Source organism: Callorhinus ursinus, unplaced genomic scaffold, assembly GCF_003265705.2.
Source record: "Callorhinus ursinus isolate GAN/ISIS: 27379988/994484 unplaced genomic scaffold, GSC_fseal_2.0 scaffold54, whole genome shotgun sequence".
NCBI classification, from domain to species: Eukaryota; Metazoa; Chordata; class Mammalia; order Carnivora; family Otariidae; genus Callorhinus; species Callorhinus ursinus.
Window position 1 is genome coordinate 5413042 of NW_027397116.1, and position 24249 is coordinate 5437290.

The 24249-nt window shown below is 39.5% G+C and overlaps 1 long non-coding RNA gene across 3 annotated transcripts in view; it reads right to left on the reverse strand.

Moving 5' to 3' along the window:
- The window catches only part of LOC141371042 (uncharacterized), a 68276-nt gene that overhangs the window by 42059 nt on the left and 1968 nt on the right, over positions 1-24249 (reverse strand). For 2 of the 3 annotated variants that reach the window (XR_012375649.1, XR_012375648.1), the window contains exon 2: positions 23197-23262. This is a non-coding gene — a long non-coding RNA (uncharacterized lncRNA). Of the gene's footprint in view, positions 1-17195; positions 17582-23196; positions 23263-24249 lie in introns of those variants that run through there. The other variant, XR_012375647.1, reaches the window with a different exon arrangement.

Below are 24249 nucleotides of genomic sequence, written 5' to 3' on the forward strand. Positions count from 1 at the left end.
CGAAATTTGTCTAGATTTTTATCATTATTCCTTCTAATGCTTGCATTTTATGCCTATCAAAAACTTGGTGATATTTAAAAGCCATAAATTCCATCAAACTATTGCTTGCATTAACATAAGTCTCTTTGCTTACAAGGATTCTAAGATGAGTCATTCTTCCTTGAAATGCATCCAGTTGCTCTAACAGTTGTAAACTGTAGGAGTTGATACTCCTTAATATTGAGGTGAAAGAGTCACTGAGTCCCACCCTTTGGAAACTACTTTGGCTACAACTCTCATACGAAGTTCAAGGCCTTCATGATGAGGCCCAAAGCCTTTAATTAATCTATCTGTGTCTACAGCTCCTGTGGTCCCTGTGTACTCATCCACACAAGGAAACAACCCCTTATATTTACTTAGCCTCTCTCTCTGAGCAGCAGTACACATTTTTAGATGTTTTACCCAAAGTCTAACTGTGGAAAAATAAAACTTAGACAAAATCTCACCAGGAAGATTTCTGCCACAAAGCCCTCCTGAGATGCAGTAGGTCTCTCCCTTTCTCCAAAAGAATCCTCTAACCCTCAACTGCTAGTCTTTTCCTTTCATTTTCTTTCATTCATTAATTCAGCAACTATTTCCTGAGCACTTCCTCTGCACTAGACAAGGAAGGTGATAGGCACTGGCCATAAAAACCATGTCATGGTTTAAATGAAAGCCTAGGAAGACACCTCAAGTCAGTTCCATCCATCTTATAACTCAACAAAATCCATCATATCCCCTCTTGCCACTGCACTCTTCCTACAACGTTTGCAGAATCTAATGGGTAAGGTGCTCCACTCTCCTAGAGCTTGTAGGAGTGGCCCAGGTGGGCTCAAAATGAGGCAATGGCACAGCTGTGTTGAGTCTCACATCTGTCTCTCTGGAGCTGCTTTTGTTTATTATAATTGCCTTTTCATTAAAAGAAAAAAGGAAAAAGAGAAAAAGAATTAATTTAGGCATGGACATTAAAGGAAGGTAAGATAAACTGAACAGATTTGACTGCTTTGGTTTGAGATTATTTTGGGCTAGCTAGCATATAATAAAAAGAGCCTCTCACCTGGCCTAATTTTTCAGTTACAATTTTGCCCTGGAGTTTCAAGACTAAGCTCCAGCTAATAAAGCATTGTTTAATTTCCTTACTTGTCAATGGGCTTGGTTCAGATTTTGCCTGGTTATGCACCATCTGAGACCTAGGGCAATTTTGGATGTTGTATAATTCCACCTATAAGGGCTCTAATCTCACTGTCAGCTCTAACTATGAAAATGATCTTCTTCCACACATGCCCCCTTCATACACCACCAGCACCTATACCTAAAATGTCTTTATTTTACCTTCACTACTCTTGAATGAAAACTTAGCACTCTGTACAATTCTAAACAGGATTCCGCCCTCCTCCCCCTTTTCAAAGATGTGATTCCCTCTCCACCTGTCTTCTGTTGATGTTTGTGAAAAGTCAGATGCCTATCCAATTGTTCTACTCTTGTGGACAATCTTTCTTTTTGGTTGCAGCTGACTTAAAGATCTTCCTTGAAGTTCACCCATGACATTTAGGTGAGATTTCTTTTAATTCTCTTGCTCGGAAGACTTATGTCTTTTACCAGCTGTGGAACATTCTTGCCTTATCTTTTAAGACATTGCCTCTCCTACGATGGACTCTGAAAAACAAACTGAGGGTTCTAGAGGGGAGGGGGGGATGGGTTAGCCTGGTGATGGGTATTAAAGAGGGCACGTTCTGCATGGAGCACTGGGTGTTATACACAAACAATGAATCATGGAACACTACATCAAAAACTAATGATGTAATGTATGGTGATTAACAACATAATAATAAAAAAAATACAAAACATTGTCTCTCCTGCATGATGTTGAAATTTTTCATCTCATCCTTTAAGTCTCTTCATCTATAAATATATATTTTTTCCTTTTATTTTCTAATTTCCTTTTTTTTAATCTCTCTGGACTGCCTCTGGGTAATTCCTTCACATCTGCCTTTTTTTTTTTTTTCACATCTGCCTTTTAATTTATTCATTCCCTCATCAGTTATATCTAATCTGCGGTACCATCGAGCTACTGATTTTTATGACTTTTTTAATTTCTAGAAGTTTTATTTGTTCTTTTTCAGAATCTATTTTGATAATGCTTTATATGTTTGTTTTTAATCCTTTTTTAAAATGTCTTTCATCATCTAAGAGATATTTATTTTATTATCTCTTAAAGATAGTTTTGTTCTTTGAGTATCTTGGCAGCCTAATCCTTCTAATTTTCTTTATGTGATTTTTGCTTATGGTGGATTCATGTAATTTTGGATTATGAACTGATCTTCAGTGGGGATTATTATGGATATCTTGTATACCCTAGATTAAAAGCTTGTCCATCCAAAGAGGTATTTTACCTTCTGCTAGTCAATCCAGGTATATTATCAGACTATGTGGATGTCATAGTCTAGGTATCCCTGGGCCACACCAGTAGTACAAATATTGAACTATAATCCCACTTGAGCATGAGTATCTGTTTTTTTCAAAGGAGACATTTTAGGGTTTGTTGTTATTGTTGTGTGCATTTATTCCTTCACGAGCTTTAAAACCCAGGCTCTCGGGGCACCTGGGTGGCTCAGTCGCTAATTGTCTGCCTTCAGCTCAGGTCATGATCCCAGGGTCCTGGGATCGAGCCCCGCATCGGGCTCCCTGCTCAGCAGGAAGCCTGCTTCTCCCTCTCCCACTCCCCTTGCTTGTGTTCCTGCTCTTGCTCTCTCTCTCTCTCTGTCAAATAAATAAATAAAATCTTTTTAAAAAATAAATAAATAAAACCCAGGCTCTCAAATCTTGAAGATCAAACTCCTCTCCACAACCAAGATAACTAGAGCAACAGCTCACATGCTTGCTATCTTTTTGCTAGTTGTTTCCATTGTATTTTTTTCCTACAAAATTTCCTTTCCTTCTTGCAAACTTGAATATACATTTAATATTTGATTATTATATTTTAATCTATATTTCCAGGTGTTTCTATATGAGATGTTTCATTCCAAACTTAATCCAGAATTAATGCAAATTATGTCTAGAAGTTCTCCACCATTTTCCTGATATGATGGTCAATTCAAAATATCACCCAAGCAGCCTGACATGTATGAATTTTAACACAGTATTTATAATTGTGCATTAATGAGTGAGTTGTTTTTATAGTTAGAGGCAATATTTGTGTTCAATGATGTTCCAGATGCTTAATACTACTTACTGACAGAATTAATTCATTAAAATATTTTTACTGATAAGCTTTTTGTCTCTCATGGCCACCCTTTGCTTCTTTACATAAAGAATGTTTTTAATTACTCTTGTTAATTTTAAACATGTAAATGAGTGACTCTAAGGTAATGTGGTGAATTCTACAAGGCATGCATGAAAATTTGTTTTAATAATTTGCTAATAGTCACTCCTTCAGTAGCAAAGACTTACTAATAAATTCCTGAGCCATACCCTGTTGATGCAACAAAGAGAGAGAAACGGAGATCATATTTCCAGTTTTTCACTTTAAAAAAATAAAAATAAAATAAAATAATAAAAAAATAAAAATAATCCTTAAATGTATCCTGAAGAGTGACTGATTTTCAGAGCCCACCATAAAACTTAGATTTTTAAAAAAATAAAGATTACTCATCTCTCTGATAAAGTAAAAACACTAAAACAAGTTCTGTATACTTGATTCCCTATTGGCTGGGACCAAAATGAACCAATCAGTAGTCAAATAAAATAAATATTTTAAAATCCGTGTTGTTCTCACAGAATTCAGGCCTCTAACTTAGTGACTAGGCAAGCTGCTGTTTAATTATTTCCTTGCTCTACATGTGTCTAAAAATAGGCCCCTATGTTTCAAGCGGGGTAGCAAGCAGAATGACTGATGTTTCTATTTCCTGGGGTTGTGGCCCAGCATTTAGTTTGCTGCTTCCTTGCCAACAGGATGCAAGAGAGCATAAATTTACCACCAAACATGGATGCCAGGGAAACAGGGATGCCTTGCAGGCAATGCGCTAGTCCAAATAGGAAATTTCATTCTTTGAGGGAGTACAAAACGGGTCAGCTGAAAAAGGCCAGAAGGTAGTGTGTATATATGCAACTCTCAGCTCGCCTAAAGTGTTGAGATTCAATTTGTCCATCTACTCAGATAATTTAACAGAGCCCATCTACCTCAACCTCTTCCAAAGTCAAAAAGCGTGATATTGCAAGGGAAGCCAGGCTGGGCCAGGTCCTGATGCTATCTTACTATTGGAGTGACCTGAAGCAAGTCTCTCATATTGGTTTTTCTATCCATAAAATGAAAATAAAAAAAATACCATCTCATAGGATTGTTATTATAGGTTAGCAAGATAATGTAAAACAATTAACAGTGTCTGACATTAATAAGTACTCGAATATTTGCTATAAGTGTTATATCAACAAGGATTTGAATACTTACTGATCTTTTATACTAAATACTTTGGTGGATATAAAGATAAATCGGATCTGCTAGGAGCTTAGATTCTAACAGAGGAGATGAGAAAGCATGAAGTTATAATCTCCATGAGAACAAGGACTGAATAGGTTTTACTCATCTTATGTTCCAAGCACCCAGAACATTTTCTGGTATATAGTAGGTGTCCAACAAATATTTGTTACATAAATATAACTAACTCTTATACTTCTTAGAAAATGAAATGATTGCTAAAAGTGAATAGGAGAAATACAAGAGAAAATGTAGGTAAGAATCTGGAACTTGAAAGCCAAAGGAAATTAGACAGTTTCGCATCTATCAAAGGATGATAATAATTTCACTTGCCCTGTTCCCCTCATATAGGTTATTGTAAAGCTCAAATACGATTATGTTTACCTGACAGCAGCAGATAGAGGAGGAAGGTAGCAAAAGGACAATGAATTACCTCTCAGAAAAATAATGATATTTGCCAAGAGTCACTATGGGCTAGAGACTGTTCTAAGCATTTCACCCATGTTAACTAATTTACCTTTGCCACAACTCTGTGAGATAGGTATCATTACTATCATCTTCGGTTTTCAAAAAAGAAAATGGAGACACAGAGAAGTTAAATAACATGTCCAAAGTCACACAGGTAGTAAGTCACAGAAGAAGGATTTGGTCCATGGCAGAGTAACTCCAGAGCCTGCATTATTAAAGCAAAAGATGCCTTGGCGCCCAACCGGTACAGCCAGGGGCTCAGACCTTCCTCTGGTGTTCCTACTTAACAGAAAACACTGGGTTGTTTTTTTGTTTGTTTTTTTCAAATCAAGACCTTCTGAACTCCATCCCCAGTTTCTGTCTCTCTCTTCCTAGCCACGTTCTTCAACACTTTCTACCACAAGCTTAATTTCATTATCTTGATGCTTCCTGGAAGGAGGAAGAAGGGGAAGAGTGAGCTATAAATATCCCTTCCTAAGTGCCCCCCAAAGTGGAACCACCTGCTGGGCTGAGGTAGCAGGACAAGCACAACCTGCACCGTGGAGAGGTTTGTGTCCCATCACTCAACAGAGATTTCAGAGATCTCCTGTGGGGCTTACTGTTGCAAAGAGGGGGGAAAGTAAACATCCCATAATGAATGGTGTCATTACAGGGTTTTGTCATCTACCTGCTTAATGAGTAAGAACTCAAAAGCAAACGGTGGGCAGAGGAAGCGTCCTGAGGAAACAGAGCTCTGGGTTTTCTGGGCCCCCAAACTACACAGCACTTTCTGGGGTCCTGAACCCCAGGCACTTCTTAGGAATATCCTGTTTTCTTGCATCATATCTTTAAGTATAGAAACACTTTGTAAACAGGAAACAGCAAATGTTCTTACGGCCACGTCACCTAGAGGAACGGCGTTGACGGGGTCCCGCTTCCTATTAAACTGGATGAGCAGGGACATGTTCCTCAGGTGACTGGGGGCAGCCCCATCTACCTTGGAAAAGACATTTGGCCCAAGGTCAGAGAGCAAATCAGTGATTAAACCTGGTTTTCAAACTCCACCGTCAGTGTTCTTTAACCCACAGCTATGTGAGGTGGGCTCCGCGATGAGCCAGCCAGCGCTTCTGAGATGCTACTCACCCTGGACAGACCACGCCGGAGGTCAACTCTGGGGCAGAACTGACTTAGCAGAAAGCTGTTTCTGCTTTTGCCAAAGAGCAAGAGCTCTCTTCAAACACCCACACGACATCCCGGGTGCGCTGCGCACGCGCGCAGACCAACCAAAAGGAATTTTTATTTCTCCCATCCCCGGCCAGAGTCAGACGCGGCTGCCAAATGAGTCCCTCTGACAGCACCTCCTTCACAATGAGACGCCGGAGCTGCAAACCGTGCTCTGCGGGCGTTTTAATTGTGAATCCAGATGCTCTATCCCTTCGGTTCTCGGCACTGACCTTTCACTTGAAAGTCAATTTGTCAGTCTGCTCCATGTGTCTGAAGAAATCATCAAAGCCGCCCTGCCGAGGAGCTCCCTATAGGTTTTGTTGAATGTGCTGCAACACAGCAAAGCTACACTGGGGGGAAAACGTGGGGGTGGGGAGACAGCTCCCCCCCCCCAGGACTGCTTGGGTGCGTTCTGTTTCTTAGGGGAGACTGCAGCACCAGGGGGTGGACCCTGAGTATCTTTGGAGAGGGAAGGAGGAAGCAGAGGCAAGAAGCACCCAACCCCCTAGTCACTTGTCCAACAGGACCCAGTGAAATGAGAGGGTGGGGAGACCCTCCAGAGGCTGCAGAGCCCAGGCATGTCTGATTTTCAAAATGAGTTTCAGTTTTCTCTCAACATAGCCAAAGGCTCAAGTCTGGAAAGAAATGTTCTTTTGCACAGGGGAGCAGGGAGATAGGTATCCTCAGAGATACTGTAAATGTGAAAACCACTAGAGAGGCAAAAGGGGCTGACCCAAAATCAGGGAATGCTCATTGGAACTATTCTCTAGTTACTAGAGAGAACTAGACAGGGTCAGTCCCAATAGCACCCCTCTGCCATCCCCAGGTACCGAGAGCTCCTGCCCACCCACAGCAGCACCTTATCGACAGATCTGGCTTTTCCTATGCCATCCACAACTGCACCCTGCCGGCTACCACACACACCCACACACACCACCAGCACCACCCCAACCAAAGTATACTCTCTCAGTCCTACTGAACTCTGTTGAGCGGCTAGTCAATCTAAGAATTGTAAATTGTTGCCAAGTGTATGCACTGGAAAAACAGCCTCTGTGAGTTCAACAGGCAGTATTATAGCTAATTCTGCCCCTGGCTACCTGTGCGAGCTGGGAGTCTATTCCTTAACAACTTTGATTATTTACCAAAACCTACTGGAGTACACTTGTTTTGTTTTGTCTTGCTTTATTTTGCTTAAGTTAGGGAATGGTCCTGAGCAGCCCTCTTAAGCATGTTAATATAGGGAGGGCAACTAAGCATCTATTGTCCCAGAATTAGTATTTGATAGGACCTTTTGTTGTTTTGGTACTGCTTGTTTGCTATACAGAGTAGTGAAGAGGAGAGAGGAAGAGAAGATGGGCCAACTTACACTAGAAGCCCAGGACATTCTGGAAGAAAAGGGACGAGAAACCCACAGCTTGAATGAACACCAGGATTTTCAGCTTGGAAGATGAGTTTGGGGGGGTGAAGATAATCCCAGTAAAGGTCTGGTAACAAAGAAGAGCTAAAAGGCTTACAAAATAAAATTTCCCGGCGGGAGAGGACAGGCTAGGTTGTCCAGGCACAGAACCGGTATCTAAGGCAGTGTGGTTCACAGACCAAGTGTGTTCAAACCACGGAGGGGAGGTGGGGAAATTTGCTTAACGAGGGAATTCCTTTGCTTCTGGCCAGGACAAAGTAACTGGTACTATACCAGTCCTCACAATAAACAACCACAGAACTAGAAAAATATATGAGCCACTGTTATCAGGCGTTGGGTAACAGGCAATGAAACACTTGTGATTCTTGAGGAAAATAGGAAGCTACACAATTGTACTAGGAGTAAGTTCACAATCTTAGTGCATTGAGCTATACTGACTTAGTATATATCAGAGTTCAGAATAATGAAGCAACTAGAATCTAAAGGATAGGTAACCAGGGAGGAAGGAACTTTTCAAAAGCCCAGGTGAGGAAAACTGCAAGTCCTTAGCTGATAGCTGGGCTAAACATGCACAGGACAAGACTACTTGAGGCTATCCAGAGAGTTGCCGCTAAGAGTTTGTGACTAAAACAAAGATACTAGAGGAATGGGCAGTACTTGGGGATGTTGAAGTTCAGGTGCAGCCAGAGTGTCAGAAAGGCCAAGCCATAAGAGTCAGGACTATACTCTGTAGGAATTCCCACTCTGTATCTGCCCTAAAAAGGCTTTAAACAAGGCTCTGACAAAATTCTCAGGGAAGACAGAATTTGGAGATTGCTTCCCCTTACCAAGTGGGGATGGGGGTGGGAAACACTTTAGGCTCTCCATAAATCTGCCATAATAAAGCAGAAAACAAAGTCTTTAGAAGTTCATTGTAAACAACAAGTCATGAACTTCCTACTAAAACAAAACTCGGTATGCTTCAGAACCTCGACAATGTAGCATTCACAAAGTTCAGCACATGGTCAGAAATACCAAAATATGCAAAGAAAAAGGAAAACGGGAACCAAATCAAGAAAGAAAAAAAAAGAAAGCAATAAAAACCTATCCTGAGATGATATTGGATATTGGATATAGCAAGGAATTTAAAATGATTATGATAAAATATTGTCAAAGAAATAAAGGAAAATGTGTTCAAAGTATTAAAGGAAAATATGACCTTCATGAATGAAGATATAGGGAATATCAAGAAAGAAATGGAACTAGAAAAAATAAAAATTATTAAACTGGAATAATAATTTAAATTAAAAATTCACTAGATGAATGAGACGGCAGAAAGACTGGAAATGGCAGAAGAACAGAGAAATAACAATTGAAAAATAAAGACATAAGTATTTATGGGACAATTAAAACTGTCTAATATGCATGTATTTGGAGTCCCAAAAGGAGAAGTAATAACTAAGAATTTCCCATATTTATTCCAAAATATCAACTTACAGATCAAAAGCTCACCAAACCCAAGCAGGCTAAATTAAGAAAGAAAAATTACATGTAGGCACACTACAGTCAAACTGCTGAAAACCGAAGATGATGAGAAAAATTCTGAAAGCAACCAAAGGAAAAACATACATTATATACAGAGAAACAGTGATATAAATTACAGTTAACTTCTCCTCAGAAAAAATGGCAGCCAGAAGAGAATGGAATGTCATCTTTAAGATGACCAAAGGGAAAAACCCCACTATCAACACAGAATCAAATCATATAACCAATTAAAACATCCTTCAAAAAGCTAAAACAATGGAATCTTCAAATAATCAAAAGTTGATAGAACTTACTACAAGAAAAGCCAAAGGATTTTCTTCAGGGTGAAGATAAATGATACCAGATAGAAACTAGAACCCACAGGAAGAAATAAAGAGTACTAGAAATAACAAATAAGTGGTTTGTTATAAAATGTTTCTTTTCTTCTTATAACTTCTTTTTTAAAAAATTGACTCTTTAAAGCAAAACTGATAACACTGTAAGGTGAGATTTAAAATATGTGAAGTAAGATATAGTAAGATACAGCTAAAATTTCAAAAGCTGACAGCACCAAATTTTCTAAAGAATGTAGAGCAACCAGGACGCTCTTATATTGCTGATGGAAGTATAAACTGGTACCTCTTTGAAAAGGTATTAGTCAACTTCTTAAAAGGTTAAAGATACATTTACTCTATCACCCAGAAATTACCCTTTTAGGTATTTACTAAAGAGAAATGAAAAGGTGTCTAAAAAGAAAAAAAAAGATAGGGCAGGAATGTTCACAGAAGTTTTATTAATCATGGCAAAAATAAACAAAGCAAAACAAATCAAACAAAATAACCCAAATAACTATCGACAGTAGAATGGATAACTTGTGATGTAGTCGTACAATGGATTACTATTTGGCAATAAAAAGAATGAACTCTAAACATTTTCCTAAAGAAGACCAACAGATAGGCAACAGGTACATTTAAAAAAATGCTCAACATCACTAATCATCAGGGAAATGAAAAATCAAAACCACAATGAGATACCACCTCACACCTGTTAGAATAGCTGTAATCAAACAAGAAATAACAAGTGTTGGTGAGAATGTGGAGAAAGGGGAACCCTTGTGCACTGTTGTTGGGAATGTAAATTGTGCAGCCTTTATGGAAAACAGTATGGAGGTTTCTCAAAACATTACAGAGAAGCACCTGGGTGGCGCAGTCAGTTAAGTGTCAGACTCTTGGTTTTGGTTTACATCATGATCTCAGGATCCTGACATTGAGCCCTGAATCAGCTCCACCCTCAATACTGAGTCTGCTTGAGATTCTCTCTCCCTCTCCCTGCCCCACCTGCTTATGCTCATGCTCTCTCTCCCTCAGATAAATAAATCTTTAAAAAAATTACAGAGAAACTACCATATAATTCAGCAATTCTGCTTCTAGGTATTTATCTGAAAAAATAAAAACATGAACTCAAAAGTATATCTGCATCCCTAGGTTCACTGCAGCATTATTTACAATAGCTAAGACATGGAAACAACCTAAGTGTCCATCAATAATGAATGGATGCAGAAGACATGGTGTGTGTGTGTGTGTGTGTGTGTGTGTGTGTGTGTGTGTATTAGAATATTACTCAGCCATAAGAAAGAATTAAATCTTGCCATTTTGTGACAACATGAATGGACCTTGAGAGCATTATGCTCAGTAAAAATAAGACAGACAAAGAAAGACAAATACCATATGATCTCACTTATATGTGGATTCTAAAAACAAAAATAAAACAGAGATCATAGATACAGAGAACACACTGGTGGTTACTAAGGGTGGAGGGTGTGTGAAATGGGTGAAGGGCATCACAAAGTATACCCTTCCAGTTATAAAATAAGTCATTGGATGTAATGTACAGTATGGTGACAATAGTCAGTAACACTGTATTAAATATCTGAAAGTTGCTAAGAGAGTAAGTCTTAAAAGTTCTTATCACAAGAAAAAATATTTTGTAACTACATATGGTGATAGATGTTAACTGGACTCATCGCGGTGATTATTTCACAATGTGCGCGATATTGAATCATAATGTTGTGCACCTGAAACTAATCTAATGTCAATTATATTTCAATTTAAAAAAATTCTACTGATTTGTATATGAGTGACTCTCCAAAGCACTATGCTGAGTAGAAGAAGCCAGCCACATGAGAGTAGGTACCATATGATTCTATTTAATGAAATTCTAGGACAAATATAACTAATTTATTTTGATTAAAATTGGAATAGTGGTTTCCTGGGGGGCAAGAATTGACTGGGAAGGGAAATTAGAAAAATTTTTGGGATGATGACAATATATTTTATTTTAAGAGAGGTGTTAGTTACAGGGTTGTATGTACTGACAGATTCACTTTAAAATCTATGATTTCACTGCATGTAAATTTTACCTCAAATAAAAAAATTGTACTTGCCCTTATAAAAAAAAATTAGGTTGGATAATGTCATTCCTTGGTTGAAATCCTCAAATGTCTTTCCATCCTTAAGCCAAAGCCTTCCAATGTTCTCAAGGTCCTGCACTCTGCTCTCCCACTATAGCTAATATTGCCCTATTGCTCACTCTGCAAGTACACTGGCCATTTCATAGTTTCTTGAACATGTGAACATGCTCCTGTTATACCCCATTCAACACAGATTCTTTTTTTATCCATTTACCATCTGTATCCCCCAAAATAAGTGTAAGACACTTTATTTGTTCATATATAAATCTCCAGTGAATAAGGTAATACCTGGCGCATAATAGCTCCTCAAAAAATATTTGTTGAATGAAAAATTTACATGAACGCATGACCATTTTTTTCTATTCAAAATATTTTGCTTTTCCTTTATTCTCAGTGGGCCCTTTCAGATCAAGAGGTCTAAGCTAAATTGTATCGCTGAGTGGACCTCTGTCGATCTGAAATTATATATCAATGGCTAAGGCTCCTTAATACCCTGTTTTTATTGGAGAAGAGTTTAAATGTGTCAGAATAAGGCACACCAAGGAGATAAAACTTCTAACATCCCAAAGGGCTGTCTGGGAAGAAGTTTGGAACATATTGAAGTTAACTGCCAGATCCAGGAAAAGAATTTACGGTGTAAAAATGGAAAGCAAATTAGTGCTTCTCATCATTAACCTGATGAGAAAGGAATTTACCTTGAATAAAGGTAGTCAGGACCCATCTAATCAATCTCCACAAATAGCTGGAATCAATTTCAAGGACAGTTGTGCTTGCTTCATAGTGATTTCCTCCTATTGTCTCCTAAACCAGTCCTGAGGAAAAACCATGGAATGCTCTCACAGGGAAAGGTTCTTCTCAACTGATAAAGGAAGTATAGACAGACACAACATGGAAAACTAGGAGAGTAACAAGCCTTTGGTGAAAAGAGGAGTCTTGCACCAAGACAATGACCAACCCCAAGGCGACAACAGAAGCCAGCAGTGAGGTCATCCAGGTAGAATGAATGGTACCTTGAGCCACTGTACCACTGCACATATAATGAGAATTAACTCGGGCCATTTAAGCAGGAAAATAAAAAATTGGAAGGATATTGGAAACTCCCAAGTCAATATGAAAGCTGGAGAAAACCTGACTCAGAAAATGGATGGGAAGCAAGCCAGAAACATAGCTGGGATGACAGCACTGGAACCAACAGGTGAAAATGTCACCAGCTCTCAGCAGGTGCTGTTGCTTTCATTCTCACCACGTCCACAATAGACACTAGCCAACCCCACCTCAGGACTCTCTCAACCCTGCTGTCCCTGCCAGCATAAATAGCTTCTTACCTGCCCCTTGCTCTATACATCGGCCCCTCAGGTTTCAAAGTCCTGCATAGGACCTTAAATAGGATTGACCAAGTCTAGGCCAATGGATATACCGATGTCAGGAGCAGAGAGAGGAAATATCTGCCTCCTTTGTTTTTCCTAATGAAAAGTGGGGTCCTGCCAGCACACCTATTGGGGGATTCCTCCCAAATAAAGAGAATACTGAGATTCTAAACAGTCAAGTCAATTATAACCTATTATAATCTAGTCTCTTCGCCTGCCTTACAACCTTATAAATACTTCCTCCCAAACTTAGACTTACAAAAATATTTCTACACAGTGTAGATAACCCATTTTGTGCAACCAAAAACACACTCACCTTTCCCCAAACAGAAAAATACAAAGTTTAATTATTTTCTCCCTCCACTTTCAGTCCAAATTCTTTGGCCATTGCCTATCCTTCCTGTTATAATCCCATCGCGAATTTCTAAAACTGAAGTTTAAAGAGTAATTATAACTACCACCAACAGATTCTATGCACAGTAGGCATTTCTACATATAGACCATAGCTAGTGTTTGTAGCTTTCCCCCAACTGCTATTTCACGTTCTCTCTGCCTCAGCAAGCACACAGAAGGGCAAACTAAACCTAAATCTTCACTCTTGAGAAACCTAATCTCTTGTCTTTCCTGCTTGCAAAAGCTTGCAACAGTCTTCTGCTCATCTTTACCACTCAAAATAATAGTACAAAAAGGGCCCTCGGGTTGTGTCCATGGTCCATCCTTTTCTTCTTTTTAGTAGTCAGGATCACTCAACCCATCAAAAATTCAACTTCCTCCTTCTTCCTCCTCTTCCTCCAGAGGCATGAGAATTCCTGAATGTCCAAATGGGTGGTTCAGCTCCCAATTTCACCTAATTACTTTAATTTCTTAGTGGAAACAATTCTCCATTGGGTACTAAACCAGCAGAGCCCAGAGACAGAATGCAGAAATTTGATAGCGGGTCATTCGATATAATTGTGAGTGGTACCCTCATGATTCTTCCCCCAGAGCTCCTGAATTTGTGTGTTCTAGGACAGGGAGAAAGAATGCCATTTATTCATCATTAATTCAAAGTAAATGCTTCATCCTGAGGGACAACATCATAAATTTGCAAGGCATTGTCTACCAGCTGGTAGCCAGCCGGTACCACATATGAGTCTTCAATAGATCATTCTGTTTTTCTGTAAGGTCAGTTGCTTCTGGATAGTAGGACACATGGTTAGACCAGTGAATTCTATAGTCATCAGCCCATTGCCTTATTTCTTCCTCTGTAAAGTGAGTTTCTTAGAGCAACCTATCCACAATTTAAATTTTTATTATAGGGTCAGTTTGTTTAAGTTATTTCAAAAGTTTATTTGAATGGCATTGTCATATATTAGGAGTCATCCTAACTGTTATTTCAAGAGATTTGGGAAATAAATATCCAGAAAATCACAATGATTATAAAATTAAAAAATCTAGAGTAGGGATTCTATTATGATGTTTAAGAATTTAAGGAAGTATCTCTGAAGGAAGTATTAGTAGAAGCACAGTGGAGCAGTGAAAACAAACCTAAATATAAAATAGCTGTCTATTTCAGTGGGTAATTTCTTCCCCTACCACAGTGAACGGGTCCAATATAAGTAGCTTCTACCACGTAGTTGGCCCTCCTGGGAACAGTACTATCCTAGTGCTCAGGACTGGTTGCTACTCTGACCAGTAGGGGACTCAGCTCAGGTTTAGCCAGGTCACCATAATGGGAGGAAGTCCTTCCTTGTCACTAGGGTTCATGTCCTTAGGTTCATTCCTGCCACCATATCTGTTTTGTTAATGAGTCCATTGATCAAGTAACATGACTGAAGGTCATCTTTAATAAAAGTCATTTTCTCCTCCTGATTATTATAAAATTTCTTCACAGTGGAAGCGTTTTGGTGAGCATGCCAATTAGGCACAAATATTTTCATACTCTGGGTTCACTCTAAGGAGTTTATCCAACTTCTTCCCTAAAGTTCTTCATCACCAACTCTCTAATATTTTTTTCTTCTAATCCTCTGATTGACCAAATCATCAGCTACTGTCCAAAAATTAGATCTAGATTTTTGCCATAGGCAATTTCTCTTGGTTCACTAGATGTACCAGGCAACACCTACTCCCAGGGGAATTTTATTCTCCGCTGTGCTTTGGGACCACCCTTGAGTGGAGTTAATGAACCACAGCAATCCACAATCAGGAAAACTGGACCACTGCCACTTGCCAGAGAGGAGAATTTGGCCACAGGAAGAACACTGAATCTCTCTAGGATGCTGCAGGGAGTCTGCACCAGGAGACAACCTGGGTGAGGCGTGGACATGGGATTCCTACAACTGCGTTTGAAGGAGTCCTATAGCAAGGCTTCTGATGCTGTGCCTCATATTCCCTTTGGTTCTGCCCTGCCTTCTGGTGTCACTAGAAAAACCCCACCAAACTACTCAACGCACTTGGGAGGTGCACTCACCAGTCTTCATCCCAAGTCTACACTCCAACACAAACAGAGGCTGCCAAAATACATCCTGCCTCTGTGGTGGGCAGAAATCTGGAGAAATTCGGTGGGATGGGGGAGGGGGGGAGAAATGCTTTGGAAATGGTTTTATTTCTGAGAACTTGAATTTCTAAAACTTCCCCTAATAACCACATTTTCTTGGAGTTCAAGATCAGAGATAGACTACCCTGGTGGCCTTTTAACCCTAATTAACCCACAAGCCCATTTGGTGTCCCCACCTTTTTTAACTATGTGATAGAGCTTATGAAAAGATGTGGCCTCCAGTCTGTCAAATACTGCACATTCCACAGTTCTTGCTCAGGCCACTTCCTTCCCTATGGAGCCGCTGCCTGACTTTTCCAAAGCTGATATTAATATCACAGACCATTATAATATAGTTATTTTCATGGAAGGCAGAGAGGAAGTCACGTGGCATTAATTGGTCCCATGGGGTTCTGAAAGTCTCCATTTAGCATGTTGTTTTTACTCACATAAGCAGCGATGAAGTGGAAACAGTGAGGAAGTTGCTATGATTGTATTAAATGAGTATTTTTTTCTGGGACTTGTTTGGTTAATGAGTCATTATTCCGTTTTTAATTGTATGAACATATGTAGTAGCTAGGTCAAAGGTACATGTGCATTTTCTAAATGCTCGCACACACACACACACACACACAGAGAGAGAGAGAGAGAGAGAGAGAGATCTAGGCCACTGTCTGTTTGCTTTATTTTAACCTCTGCAGTGATGTCAGCTTACTGAAAGGCTGGGACACAGAGAAATGAACCAAAGTATATGAGTTTTTATAGTTTGGGAAGAAAAGAATTTAAAAACTCCTGAGCATAAAAAGATCTATTTTATCCTCTTCAAGTTACTGAACCAGGAGGGTTTCATATCAAAATGTTGCTATCACCGGAATCCATTACTTTGTGTCTGTACCATAAATTTTACTTTTTAAAAGCCCATCATGCACATCATCCTTTTTGATCTTTATAATGGGCCTGTGGGGTAGGTAGGGCCAGAATTATTATTCCATTTCCCAAACTAGAACCGATGTCACAGAGGCACAGTGGCTTTTTAAGGATCAGGTAGTTAATAGGTGATGGCTTGAAAACAGAGGGAACCCAAGAAATAAATTGGAGTTCTAAGGAGATTTAGGGGTGGCTTAGAGCCTTTCGTGGGTTAGATGGTGGCATGGCAGATATGAGAGAGTGAGCCTGAGCTGTCCCCAAGTTCTGCAAGCCCTCTTTGCCTCTCCCAGGTAACTCTACACTTTAACTCTGTGTTCTTGAGCTGTCTCCACTCACTGCGGTGATGAAATTCTATTTCTCAGTTAAAAAAGTCACATGAAGGTGAACATGAAAACAAGCAGATGATGAAAAGCCCTCCTGAAACATTTTCTGTTTGAAGGCACTGATACTAGAATAATTTGTGGGTTCCTCGAACATGGGAAATAATTCTTTTGACAAAGATGTGCCAGGAAAACACCTATTCTATCTCTCTCGATAGGGCAGAGGTCATGGATTATATATTCTACTTTTCCTGAAGATTCTGAAACAAGAAAAATAAGATTCTGATAAGAAAACTTATGATTTTTCTCAGTCAAAAAGAGCTTTATGCAATTCACCCTGAAGGCTAGATGTTACTATGGATAGACTTTCATCCTTCTTTGTGCAATACTAAGTTTCCTTTTCAGAGTCAATAAGTCATTCAGTCCAGTAGTAAATAAGTACACTTTACTTAATTTAGTTAGATCAAGGTACTAAGAAGCTGTTCGGTTCACACAAAAGCCAGTTAACCTTACCTAAGAACAATCCACAAATAGATGAAAACTGCTCTCCAGGAGACAAATGTGACACCTCCCGTGGGACTCAGTGACCCAATCTTTACACAAATGCTCACATGCATTCCCACCAGAAGACAGGCCAGAGGAAGCATGGCTCCATGTGAATCATCACCATTACCAGAAGCATGACTAAAAGGGCCTCTCCGACAGGCAATCTTTGGCCACTTCACCTGTACCGAGGAGAGCATATCACCAAGTTGAGGAAGTCCAGAACCTCCGGTGGGACTGCTTGAGATGAAGCTGTCCACAAGCCATGGGGAGGGCAGCACAGCTTACTAATCCAGCTTGTGAATGGACTCAGGCCTTTGATTCTCCTCCACTGCCTCCTCCCTTCTTGTCATTTAATTGCTCATAAAAGCTCTATGAGGTCAGTTGGAACAGTAAGTGAAAAATGAGCTCATATGGTCTATTTAGTCTCTTTTGAGTCATTCTAGTTAAAGTGTGTTAAGAGAGGTTTGAATCTATTGGCCGGCTTGAGGTTTGGGAGTCATCTGTGGATTTTGATGGCCCATACTCCCCATCTCCAAACCGAAATGAAAGTCACAGAAACAGAGAATGAGGAGCTACAGAAATGGAGTCGAAGTATTTTTCAGTTCCTCAAATTTTACAGACATAGAAACAGATGCCTAGAGAGCTTAAGAGTCTTGGCTGATGTTACAGAACTCATTATAAGTGCGAGAATAAAGGACACAAGTCATTTAATATTTGATAACTAGCATTGATTATATTGCAGGCTTTTGTTTTTATTGAATATACATTCAATATATTTTAATAAAACGTATATAGTCAAAAAAAGTTTCATCTTTGGCTCAGTTTTTAAATAACAGTTGTTTTCCATCACGGAACTGCAAGGACAATTTTTATAAGTCATCTGTTAATAATATTTTGTTTCAGGACCACACTATCCATCAGGCAATCATAAAGCCTGCTCTAGGGTGGCATGCCCTTTGTTTTACAGGAGGGAAAGGAGAGATATGTATCTGATGGCTATGGGGTGAAAATGCCTTGGAGCCATTAGCCAACCTGCTACTGTTTCTGCAGTGAGATCTTAAAGACTGCCCAAAGTGAAGGCAACTCTTCCATGTAGGAGGTAGGAAGGCGAGGGGCAAGGGGAGTAAGAATAACACACCCCTTCCATCTCCCCCCCGCCACGCCATTCTTGTCACTATGCAAAGGCTCCCCACCTACTTACATCCCGAAGACCTCCTTTTCAGTTTTGCAAAATCTTGAAAAAGGAGAGGTTCTCTGTTGACACTGGAGAGGTAACAGGGCTTGGCATTAGGAAAGATGAAATTCTAGTTACACCTGGGACAGCTTTCATTTCAATTTGTAATCAAACTCTAATTCAAGGCCACAAACAGTCAGTAGAAGACTCAATTCAAGAGCAGAAAGGCCTCTAGAGAACAGAGTGGGCACAGGAAATGATTCTAAACACGGGAGAAGGCAGGAAGAATTTAACAAGAGCAAAAAATAACAGCCTCCAGCAAATAAACCAGGCTCTCCTCAACCCTTGGAAAAATCAAGAAAGGAATATTAACAGGACTGTGGATTGAAGAAGAGCCAAATAAACAATCCATAATGATAGCTTGCCCTATAGATTCACAAAAAGTAACCACTGGAGAAAATGATAGGACCAGTGTAATTCCAGAGGAAACTGAAGTAGCAAACATACCTTTCATTTTCTCTTATGGGCATGGAAAAATATGTTCTGGTAACATTGAGTGGTCTCAGAAATCTCACTGGCCAGATTCATTCTTCTCATTTAAATTTTGTTATGTGTGACACACAACATTTTCTGTTAATTAAACCTCTTAACATAGCTTTGTGGGAAGAGTGCTTGTCTGGTATTTCTGACATTCCTAAGATTCAAGGGAAGAAGATTCTACAACCCAGCAAATTTCTAAGAAACTAATTACCTAGAAAAATTCACCCAACTGTGCTCTCTTGGCCAGGCTGCTGTACTCTTTCAAAGCAGGAGAGAAACTTCTGAATGGTCTTCTGTTAGGTTTTGTTTTCCCTTCTCCTCACCCCACTTTGCTTTGTGGCAAATTGGGGAAGGTGGGAAGGAAAACCAGCAAGTGTGGAGGGACATCAGATAGAGGGTGAAGGTGGAGGGACATCAAATAGAGGGTAAAGGTGCAGGGGAGAGGGCAACTTGCAGGGTGTGGGGCAGTGGGTCCACGAGAGGTGGGTCGGAGCCTCATGGGAAGCCACTGCTCTCGTGCATTCACTCAGTTTATCACATCCAGGAAAAATGCTCCGAAGAAAGAACAAGTAACGGTTCCAGTTTCCTTCAGTCTTAATATAGAAGGCCCCCGAAGGTCCAAAACAATTTTAGAAAGAGAGCTGCAGGGTGGGGAGGAAAAAGTATTGTGCACCCTTGAGGAAGTGGAGGGGAGGACAAACAATATTGTTTTAATGTGACTGCTACAATCTTTGTGGGCTCTCAGCTCTGACCAAGGGCATCCTTCTGACCCTGGGACATTTATTGTTTAATTTTCTAAAGGAAAAAAAAAACTGCTTTGGGCAGAATTATCTGGGTTATTCTATTTTACAACAAACTATTTAAGGCTAAGCTATGAGCACTTGGATGCATTTGTGTCATTTAGGGGAATGAATAGACAAAATCACAAGTCTCACTTCCCTGCTCCCGGAGTCTATATATAATTAAAGTGATTGAAGAAAGCCAACCTGACTTGACTTGACAGAAAAGGATTTTTTTTTCTTAGTGCTCAGAAAAGTATAATTCTGGAAAAATCATCAGAAATCAATGTTTTTCCAAAAAAACTCAAATATAGTTTTCCTTCCATTTATTGTTCAGTCATCTTTCCTTTTTTTATATGATTTTGAGGATGACCCAAATCTCAGGTGAAATGAGGGATTGTCATTACACGTGCACAGTATGTTTATTAACTTTAGATCCAAATAGCCCTCCACTTTCTTCTCCTGCTGGATGGGGGCCTGGCCTAGCATGCCTGCCAAAGAATATGGATCTGTATACTTAATAACTACTTATGAATAGTTACTCTGTGATATTTAACCACCAACAGAGGTAGAAATATGTGTTAGTTATCAATTGCTATCTAACAAATTATCCCTAAATTTAACAGTGTAGTGGAACAAACATTCATTATCTCACAATTACCATGTGTTAGGAATCTGGGTGCAGTTGAGCTGCGCATACTGTCGTTCAGGTTTCTCCCAAAGCTACAGAGACAATGTCATCAGAGACTGTGGTCACCTCAACCATTGACAGAGGGGGAATCTGCTTCTAATCTCGCTCTTGAGGCTGTTGGCAGGTGCTCACTGGCTGTTGACTGGAGTCATCAATTCTTTGCTATGTGGGTCTCTCCATAGGGCTGCACACAATATGGCAGCATACTTTCCCTAGCATGAGAGGTACAAGAAAGAGAGAGCGCAAGACAGGGCACCTGAGGCAGAAGCCATGGTCTTCTTATAACCTAAACTTCATGTCATCCCAAGGCTTCTGCCATATTCCACTCATTAGAAGTAAGCCAGTAAGTTCAATCCACACTGAAAGGGAGAGAATTGCACAAAGGCAGGAGGTGGGGATCATTGAGGGAGCTCTTAGAAGCTGCCTACCACACAGTACATGACCCGCACCAGCAGCCTGAAACATCAGAACTTCAGAGAATTAACATCTAAAACCAGGTAACTTCTATTAACACAGAAAAAATTTTCCAGCTGCACTGAATTTAGGGTGATTTATATACAGGTAACTTGTAAGGGCCATAATCTGAATGGTCTGCCAAATATTAGAAACAAAGTATGACAAATTCCCTGTTATCATCACTATCAAATTAAGAGACTAAAGAGAAAGAGTGTATTCATTCTGATGCATTGGTCATGCTACATTGGTTATGGTTACACTTCAGTCATTTGGTGAATGTAGCAACTTGACATATGAACTGCCTTTGAGGGAAATTTGGTTTAGAAGCCTCAAAACTTCATCTCAGACCAATTTATCACTGAACCTACATGGTATATATGTAACTAATCCTACCTCAAGTCATGTGTGTGTGTGTGTGTGTGTGTGTGTGTGTTTGTAAGAAAAAGATGAAAAGGTTAACCATGTTCTGTATATGAATTTGAAGATCTTTTCACTGTATTGAAACCAAAGTCTCCACATTACGATAAAAGTTTATTGACCACAATTCAGGAATTCTGGATCTTGGCCATGTCCTGCTGAATTAATGGGGATTGTAAAAACCAAATGGAATTTAGAAGTAGCTAAAATATTATTTTTTTTAAAGAAAGAAAAATAAACAACTACAAAGAACTTACTATCAGAATATGCTTTCTTCATCTGTAAGGGAAATTTACTCTCTCTGATTTGATTTCCTACTCAGAGAGTAGTAATGACTCAGAATTCATGTTCTGATTCTCCAGAACATTTTAGGATAAGACTAACACAAGTAAAATACACTATCCTATAACTACAAGGATATCACACATGCATAAAGTAAAGTATAATGGATTTGGGGCTCATTGTGTAACCTCTGAGAAGCTCAAGTGCGCAAGATCATTTCGCCAAAGTGACAATCTGGCTACCTATCCTAAGTACCAACCAACTTCTCTAATCTGCGCATGCACATTCCCTTAACCAGGAGACATGCTGCCTCTACTTCCATAAGTGTGACATGATTACAACTCTGAGAAGGCTTTTGTTCTTCAGTAGTTGGAATCCTTAAAATTATGTGAAATTGCACAGTTACGAAAATTGTTGGGAATATTAAAGCATTTTGGCTCCTTTCCCTTGATCCAGAAGGTACTGTGTGTTCTTTGGATCCCAGACAACTTTTTGGGCAGTTCCAGATAAGGTATCCAATAACTTCACTCCATGTCCCCGTTTTTCTTGCCCTCATTCCAGAAAAAAGTTGGATAGCTGCCTCCCAAATAATTTTATTGTGAGGAAAGTTATTATGAAAATGTACTCCGTTGGTTTTCACTGACCTCCAAAACACACTCCCTAATTAAGTGCAAATGGGAAACTGACTTGGAGCAGGTTGTCTCTGATTTTGGACTTGGGAGAAGTATTAAAGTTTATGAACTCGATATGCAAGCTCCATTTGCTAAACGAGGAATTTCTTATTTCATTTGGTAACTGCACTGAGATTATATAATGCTTCTCAGAAAGCTCTGAATGCTGAAGATGCGTAAACCATCTGCCTGTGTTGAAAAGTCAAAAAATACACTACTCCCACAATGTGTCTCTGGACATAACTAATTATTTATCCAGAGAAATTTCATCATAGAGTTGTTGTTTTTTTAAATTGAGTTTCTACATAACCATAAAATTTAACAGCACTAAAGAGGCAATGATTACACTCATGCTCTCACATCCTTTTATAGGAGGCTAAGGTTGTTCAGCTTTAATATTTAAAGAAATCTGAAGACCTGGCAGAAAGAAGTGAGAGAAAGGGAGTAGGAAGGAAGACAAATTTCATTCAGCTTGTACCAGCTCCTCTTTCCCTCCCCGACCAGCAGGGGGCAGTAGCAACAGAGGAAGTGATGCTTGTTTTCCTCTCTGAAAGGTGAAGGTACATAAACAAGGAGAGAGGGTGAAAGTTGCAGGAGCTTTGTGTGCTCTCCAAAGGTCTCCTACTGGCAGGGTAAGCATCAGGTGTAGCCCTCAATTCCAGTTCCGTCACATACTAGCTTAAGTTATAACAAATTTTCATGATAATAATAGTAACTAATACTTTGAGATCATACCCTGAGCAAGGCACCGCATGAAGCACTTTACACGCATTATTTTATCCCATCCTTCAGCAAAGTAGGATGCAGTAGGTTTTGCTATTTATTTGGGTTTAGCAAATAAGGAAACTGAGGCTTCCAAGATTAAGTAACTTGCTCAAGGTTACATAGTTAAAACAGTAACAGCAAACTAGGAAGGAGAATTGGAATGTTCATCTTTAGCCCAGACATCAATACTTACCCTTATTTGATTTGGTTTTGTTCACTTTTTTTTTCATTTTCATTTTCATTTTCTTAGTTCTTTCACCTGACAAAGCAGATGCAAGTATTTTTAGTTGTTTTGTTATTACCCAAAGTGTAAAACAGGGATACACAATTATCACGTGAATTTGAACGTGTCTGTGTTGCCAATAAGAGCAATTCAAGAGGACAGTTTTCCCCCACATTACCAAATTGGCTGACTACAGTGATATTTCTGTGTCATATTTAGGTATTATATGGTCTCCCTTTCTTTAAATAGCATAGCCACAAATTGGATATAGGCCATTTGTTGTTCTGACCCTCCAGCAGTTGTCTTGGCAAAATGGAATACAGTTAAGAGCCAAGCGTTTACAATTAAACAGACGGAATTCTCCTCCTACCTCTGCACTTCCCTCTCTCAGCCTCAGAGCCCTCCTCTGTAAAATGATTGTGCTCGGAATAGAGGACCCATTCAATTGTGGCGAGGGTGAAACAAGCTGATGCGGGTAAAATATTTAGCCTGGCTCTGGCACATAGGAAGTACTCGGCAGCCATTATTAATCTGACACAATTGTCAAACTTGGGGGGAATAAAAGTAGGAGAGTTCAAACAAACGTCCAGATGTTTTGCTTCTGGGTGCCAAACATCCAGATGTTTGAGAAACTTCAGATAATTCATTGTCATTGTTGTTCACTGGTCTCGTTGGCGCAATGTGATCACAGATTATGTTCAAGGGCAAATGAGGGTTAATGGTCTCCCCATTCATGCGCAGCTACCCTTTGTTATGAACTAAAAATGTGAAGGTATAAAGGCTCTCCCTTTCCACTTCTGCCAAAAAGATTACCAACAGTCAAAAAGAAACCTTTTTTTTCCCCACAGACACGTAAATTCCTTTTAAAACATTAAGCTTTAAAAAAGCACTTCTTTATTTCTTCTACATACTTTCTTTTCAGCTTTCAAATGTATCACAATAGTCTAAATATAATCCAATATTATTTTTTTTGTTCTTCTTTACTCCAAAAACAGCTCAACAGTGAAAATAAAGTGTCAAGAT